Source organism: Gossypium hirsutum, chromosome A12, assembly GCF_007990345.1.
Source record: "Gossypium hirsutum isolate 1008001.06 chromosome A12, Gossypium_hirsutum_v2.1, whole genome shotgun sequence".
Taxonomy (NCBI): Eukaryota; Viridiplantae; Streptophyta; class Magnoliopsida; order Malvales; family Malvaceae; genus Gossypium; species Gossypium hirsutum.
This window is the reverse complement of record NC_053435.1, coordinates 82,279,879-82,287,647: the sequence shown is the minus strand read 5'-3', so window position 1 is coordinate 82,287,647 and position 7,769 is coordinate 82,279,879.

Here is a 7,769-nt window from a genome sequence, read left to right as displayed (position 1 = left end):
ATGATGTTTTACAATCGAAATGGATTGATTTTGGTATGTGATGAATTTATCAAATTTATATTGATTGAAATCATTTTGATTGAATTTATATTGATTGAAATATATATTATATATATGATTTATGTAAAAATTTGAATATTGAATGAATGTTATATTGAAAAATTATATTGATTGGAATATGAGGGAATTGATATGAATATATGAGATTTGTGATAATTGAATATTTGATATTGAAAAGTGAATTGAGTTGCATTGAATTATGAATTAATGTGAATAATTGAAATATATTTGTTGAATTGAATGAAAATTTATGAAATTATGAAAATGTGTGAATATATGTGATTATTAGAATGGTATATTGATGAAAGATTTATTAAATTGAGAAAGTGAATCGAATACCCTATTAACAGTATCGGACTAGATTGGATACAAATGGCATGCCATTGGATTTATGATGTGATGAGGAGATTTGTAGTTCGGCCGAGAAGATGTTTCTGTTATTATATACTTCGGTTTATCTGAAGAGGCATTTAATGCCTTATTGGTGTGTTTGGGAGGATATGATATACTGGTGTGTTATGGAGGATTTATAATATTCCGGGTGTTTTTGGGTTGGATATTTTGGTGTGTTTGGGTTGGATATTCTGGTGTGTTTGGGAGGAATCCATGTATCTATTAGAGTCCGAGTCTTGTTAATAGGGGTAAATAAGTGAAAAGATAAATCGAGTGAATTTGATTGATTGAGCTATTGGAATGAAATGAGAAATTGAATTGAGAATTGAAATTGAGATATGAGATTGAAAACATGAACCAAAAGGTTCATGAAATGAGTGAAGTTCAAATGGATGATGATTGATGTTAGAATGAATTAAAATGGTATATTGTTAAGAAGTAAAGTGTGAATACAAATGAATTGTGAATATATTGTAAAGAATTTATACGGTAAGCAAATGAAAAGAATTGAGCAAATATGTTGTTGTGTTTGTTATATGGCTTGTATAGAATTTTTATGGTAACTAAATGAAACTTATCTATAAAATAAATAAATGAATAGTTATATTTGTTATTGTGATTTTAAGTTTAATTGTTATATTATCAAGTGTTCGGATTATAGAAATACCACTGAGTGTATACTCAGCGTACGGTTTGTTTCTGTGCGCAGGTGAAGTTAAGGCTAGACTGTCGAATCAACATTCCAGGCCGATCTCGAATTCAATGAGGTAAAGTATGTTGAGTATTGATAATGGCATGTACCTAGGATGTTTAATGAGAGTCATTTAAGTTGTAAAAGTATTGATGAACTAAGTAAATTATGGTTGATAACGGTATATAGTATGAATTTTGAAATATAAAAAAAATCGTATTGATTCTAAATTAGTTCCAAATTGAATTTACTGTCCATATTGGACCGCGAGGGCCCATTAAAGGGACGACATCTTAAAACTAGGATGAGTATGAATATTTATTTTAATTAATGACTGAAATTGGACTGTACTGACTGGTAATGTTTCGTAACCCTGTTTCGACGATGGTATAGGGTTAGGGGACGTTACCGACCCGAAAGTCTATAATGTCAGAAAACATGATTCCATTACCTCATTTCCGTAAACTAAAGTCATAAATAATTTTATTAAATATCTAGGGAGTTATTTTAGAAGTAAATTGAGTTTCAAATAATTAATTTTATCTAATTAATGATTAATTAAGGTAAAATGACTAAATTGTAAAAATAGTAAAAATTCAATTGTTAATGAATCTTTAAGTAAAACATGTACAAGGGACTTAAGTGGAAATTAAACCACTATGAAAATAGTAATGGATGGTGGTGTTAAGTATATAATGAAAAATGTGATAAAGTTTAATGTAAGTATAATGTGAGTGTAAGTTTTTGTGCCTCTAATTTATCTCCTTTTGATGTAGGTGAAGATTTGAGGACAAATCCTTTTCAAGAGGAAATGAATGATGAAAATAAATGAGCAACACTTAAAGATCCATTACAAGTTCCAAATGGGTCAATTACAAGAGCAAAAGCTAGATGGTTCAAGGAAGTACTTAATAAGCTAATCCAAAGGATATGAGCTAATTTTGAAAAGAAAAAGTCCAAGATTGGACCAAAAAAAATCAAGGCTTATTTAATGTTTTAAAGGAAAATTGAAATGGCTATTTAGCTTCTAAATTTGTGGCCTTTGTTCAAATCATCTATAGGACATATTTATCTTTTATTAAATTCATTTAGTTGCTTTTAGATGCATTGTATGGCTAGTTAAGTCAGATTCATTGTATGGTTGGATTCATGCACATATTAATTTAGTGCTTTAAATATGATTTTTCCTATTCTTGGAGAGTTGTTCCAAGTATAAATAAAGGGATATAAGTTTGCAACAACAATTTTGAACCTAAAATATTTAGGGAGTGTTTTCTCTTTTGGTTCTTTAACGAACTTTTTAGAACTTATTAAGATCTTTTTTATGGTGTTTCAACCTATGTCTTATCACTCAAAACCTTTCTTTTCTTGAGTGTGGCGACTACTTTCTTTCTTATACCTTTGGTTCATATCTTTTTATAGGTAACGAGTCTAGATTCTTTGATATTCTAGAATCTGATTTAGAAAGATCCAAGGCATCCTTAATTCAGTCACTCAAGCAAAATACCATATCCACATGCCAATTTCTAACCATTTTAACAATACATATACATTATACAACACATCATTTTTACTTTGTTACCTATGAAAATTACTACATTTTAACCATTTGACCATTTGGTACCTTCTCATTACATTCAACCTAATATCATATATGCATATCAAACTCATTTCAACTTCAACAATTTCAAAACATAGCATATACATTACCGGTTAACCATGTCAATTAACCATTACTAATATAAATATAAACATGATCACTTAATATAAAAAACTGACTCGAAACCTAAGTACATGCCATATATTAAAATGAAAATGGACTATACAAACATTTTTGAGTCAAGGACTACTAGCTAGATGTTGAATCATGTCACAAGACATCGAGATCGTCCTAAGCCTACTCACGGAATAAACAAATCGTACACTAAGTGGTAAATCTCAGTGATACTTTCATGATTTAAGTAATAAAATGAGCATACTCACTATAATAATTCAATCAATATATGCTATAATTCAGCCATATCAATTTACATGTTCAATACTTAAATATCATTCTCTTACACTATTTCAATTGATGATCAAACTAAATATTTTATACTATGCATCTTATCAACAAAAATGTAATAATTTCCATTTCCATTTCATATGTTCATGTATGCATCAATATGACATTCAATCTCATTTTCATCCAATAGTATTTAATCATTCATTTGACGGTTCAGTTCTCTTTCTTGAGTCTATTGACTTGTTCAAATTCAATTCATCCCTTAGAGCTCGTTATAACCGGTTCACATGATTTTTCGCATGCTGTCATTTTCCATATTTTATATATATACAAGCATATTAATTCAATCACATATATCTCAATTATCATATAACCAAATCATATTTTTATAACTCTATTAACCAGACACAGACTTTGAATGAATACATAAATCTATAACTCTATCATCTCAGGTTGCCCGACAATAATGACCACTGGAACATGTACATACTACCACCCCAGGTTACCCAACAACAATGACTTTCACAATCTGATTATTCTATCATATTGAGTTGCCCGACAACGATGACTTCCATGATCTAATTATATTGTCATCCCGAGTTGTCCGAGAACGACGACTATTGGCATATGTACTTTCTACCACCCCAGGTTGCTTGGCAACAATGGTTTCAAATCATTATAGCCGACCTTATGACATGCCAACTATATCCGACCCCATTCGAACATCTAATGGAGTAACCAATGTCCTAATTACATTATATAATCCAATTCATATATCATCATTCTCAATTCATCTCATCATCAATAGATATATACATCCAATGCCACACAACATAAATCATAGCATTATCATCACCATTTTGTATCACAAACCATTTATCAAATATATCATACTTTTTTTCTACTATATTCAATTCAGTCTAATATGCCGATATTTGATATCATTCAATGCAAATCAATTCATACGACAATCATAGGTTTACCTCAATAGTCAATCGTGCCTTCAATATGTATATGAATATAAATATAATGATCTCGAATCATAAAAGTACAAACTGAATCATTGCGTCACTCGTAGATGAATATATCTTTTCCTTTCCTTCTCGATGGCCCTACGTTACCTTTAGCTATATATGATAATTTAATAAACAAACGATATCAAATTTCATCCAATTCGTATTCAAATACAAAGTCAAGCATATTTTATATTTTATTCAATTTAGTCCTTATACTTAAGATATGCATATATTTCGAAATTTAGCATCGAATCAAAATTTAATTTCACATTCTTTCATTAGGGACCCTATACTATCTATTCATAGCACAATTTCATAAAATATTTTCAATTTATTCAATTTGGTCCCTAATGTTACAAATTTAAGTAGCAAATTATTTAGCTTTACATTTAGTCATTATCATGATTTAAGCTTAATTTGTATCAATTTCAAGCCTAATTCATCAATTTCTTAGTAATGACAACTTGCTAAAAGCTTAACAATTGAAAACAAATGATACATGGGCTAGCTAGATCAAGCTCTCATTATCATAAATCTATAAAAATCAAAGAAAAATGGCTTAGGGACTTACTTGAATTGATGGTCGAAAGTTAGCTAAAGGTTGAAGCTTTTTTTCTTTTGTTTTAATTGTTGATGGTGGAGAAACTAAAGAAGATGATGATATTTCTCATCTTTTTCCACTAAAATTAATATTTATACCATAATTAGCATTTTAATCTTAATTAGTTAACTTAATTATGGTTTAATTATAATAATTTAATTATCAATTAAACAAAATAGAAATTTCATCATCATCCACTAACTATAAGAAAATAATGGTATAATTACCATTTTAGTCCTTTGGATAATTTTCATCTAGGTCCCCAAGCTATTTCTTAATTAAAACTTAATAACGATTGTACTTTTACAATTTAGTCCATAAACTTTAATTAACTATTTTTTTGGCTCAACTATTTTACCGATCTTTATTGTATTTTTATATTAACTCGTAAATATTCCTATTTTATATTTACTGACTCGATTTATGAAAATAAGGTTTTGAAATCGTATTTTTTGACACTACTAAAAATTGAATCGTTACAAATATGAGGTTATTGAAAAAGAACATCTTACTTAGGTTAAACACAAGTGTCTTTCAAGCACTCTCTCTTTGAAAAATCTAAGAACAAATTAAACTGCTTGTTTAAGGGAATTGATTCACTCTACAAGGTTTTGGTCTAGAAAAATGTATTGCAATGTATGACGAACAATAAATATGAAAAGGAAGTAGAACAAGGAAGGAGCTAGAAATTATTTTTGGACCGAAATTGAGTTATGTATTTTTATGAGAGTTATAATGTAATTTTTATCATTGTATTAGCTTATGTCTTTTGTAATTTTTAAAAGGTTAAATTAAAATTTTATCATTTTTGGGACCCCAAATGTAATTTGATTATTTACTAATTTATAATTTTATAAAATATAAAAGGACCGATATAATATTTTCCCATTTTGTTCATTTAACTAACAAACAAGGACTAATATAAAGATTGCTATGATAACTTTTACCAAGCTTGAATTTATATAAATGAATATAAGTAGGGACCTAGCTAGGTCCTGGTTGAACCGTTAGGCCCTACCAATGCAGTTGGGTTCTTTAATTCACATCATAAATGATTCACATGTTTCCAAAAACTATTAAATATTTTACAAGTTTGTTTTTATTTTTAATTTTAAGAATTTTGAATATTAACATAAATGGCACTTTTAAGTTTTTATGTTTTCTTCATGTTATCTTTAAATATATTGTCCCTTTTTTTTTTAATTTTGAAAAATTTGAAAGCATAATCATCGTTTTTATTCGAGTGAAGTGAATTTTTAACAAATTCCTATAATCAAATAATTGACATTATAATCTTCTTTTCTTAAAAAAAATATAAAAAAAACACGCAACCGTGGCACCGTGCAAAACAAAGGTTAAATTCTGTTTCCAATCCCTATACTCATTCTATATTTAAAATTTAGATAAATTACATTAGTAGTCACTACATCCAAGTCAGTCGGGTTGATACAAAATTTTAAGCCCATTTTTTAAGTTTATACCTGACCTGATAATGGACCTAAAATTCTTTCCAAGCCTGACCCAAATTAAAAATGTTACCCGTGTGTGACTCGATCTGTTCATATTAATTTTTTATATTATTTTTTTATATATTTTTTTAAAAATATAATACATCGAATATACTAAAAGCATTAAAATGAATGTTTTTCAACAAATTGAAAATACATTTTAAAAAAATTCTTCATACTTAAATAATACTAAGATAGTTACAACTTAGCAAGCAAATGCCTCTAAAAAATAGAAAAATTAATAATAAAATAAGAGTTATACAATACCCAAATAATAATAAAATAGTAGTAATATAGTAACAAAATGGCAGCAAAATAACAACAACACATAACAACAAAAAAGAATATAAGTTGATTCGAGCTGGGTCGGGCAAAAAAATCCTACCCGAGACCCGGTCTATTTAGAAAATAGGCCATATTTTTTAATTCAAATCCTCTCACTTTTCGAGCAAACTTAAAACTGATCAGTTTTAGTAGTCACATTCAACAATGTTTTTTTTTTTAACTCAACTATTCCATTTTATCTTTTTTTGGGCAGCCAACTATATTAATTTTTTTAGTTATTTTTATTTTTACATTAGCCAAATGGTGACCATAAAAAATAAATTTATAGATGTGAAAATTTATAATTTTTTAAAGTTTATTAAATAATATTAATTTAAACCCTAAAATCAAACATTTTTTAGATGAGTTGGAAGTAGATTCTGTGTTGGTTTAAGGATCAGTGGATAAATATAATTAGAAGTGGTGTTTGCTATTGTTAAAGGTTTCTTTTTACTTGTTATATATTTATATTGATCATCATGCCACCAAATTTTTATTTTAAAAAAGTTCTCTAGTTTTATTTAACAAATATCTTTTGATGATATATCATTTATCAATTATATTTTAATTATTTAATAAAAAAATAAGTTTGAGTTTTCCACAGGTTATCTTTAATTGGATTAGATCAATCAATTAAATCAAAATTTGATTTGAAAAAAGATTTTAGAGTAATTAAGGGTCTATTTGTTTCACTGAAAATAGTTTTCCAAAAAATAACTTACTTGGAAAAGTTAATACTTTCTGGTGTTCGGATGGATTTGTGTAAAATATTTTCTGTTGTTTAACAGATTTCTTAAAAATATTTCATAAAAGTTATTTTTAATGAAACAAACATACATTTGAGATTTTCTTATCTTTTCATTGTTTAATCGAGTTTATTTTATATCTATAAATTTATATTTTATATTGTTTTTGCATATATTAAAAAAATATTTTGTTAAATTTAGGTTCATTACAAGTCATTTTTTAGTTACATGACTACCAAGTGAGTATTTTTTATTTAAAAATATGACATCAACAAAATTAATAAAAAAAAATTAACAATGTCAACAATTGGACTTGATTTTCAAATCTAAAAAGTAGAGGGACTAAATTCTTGAAAATAAAAGTACAGAGACTAAATTGTAAATTTGTGAATAGTACATAGACTTATAACATATTTTAACCTTTA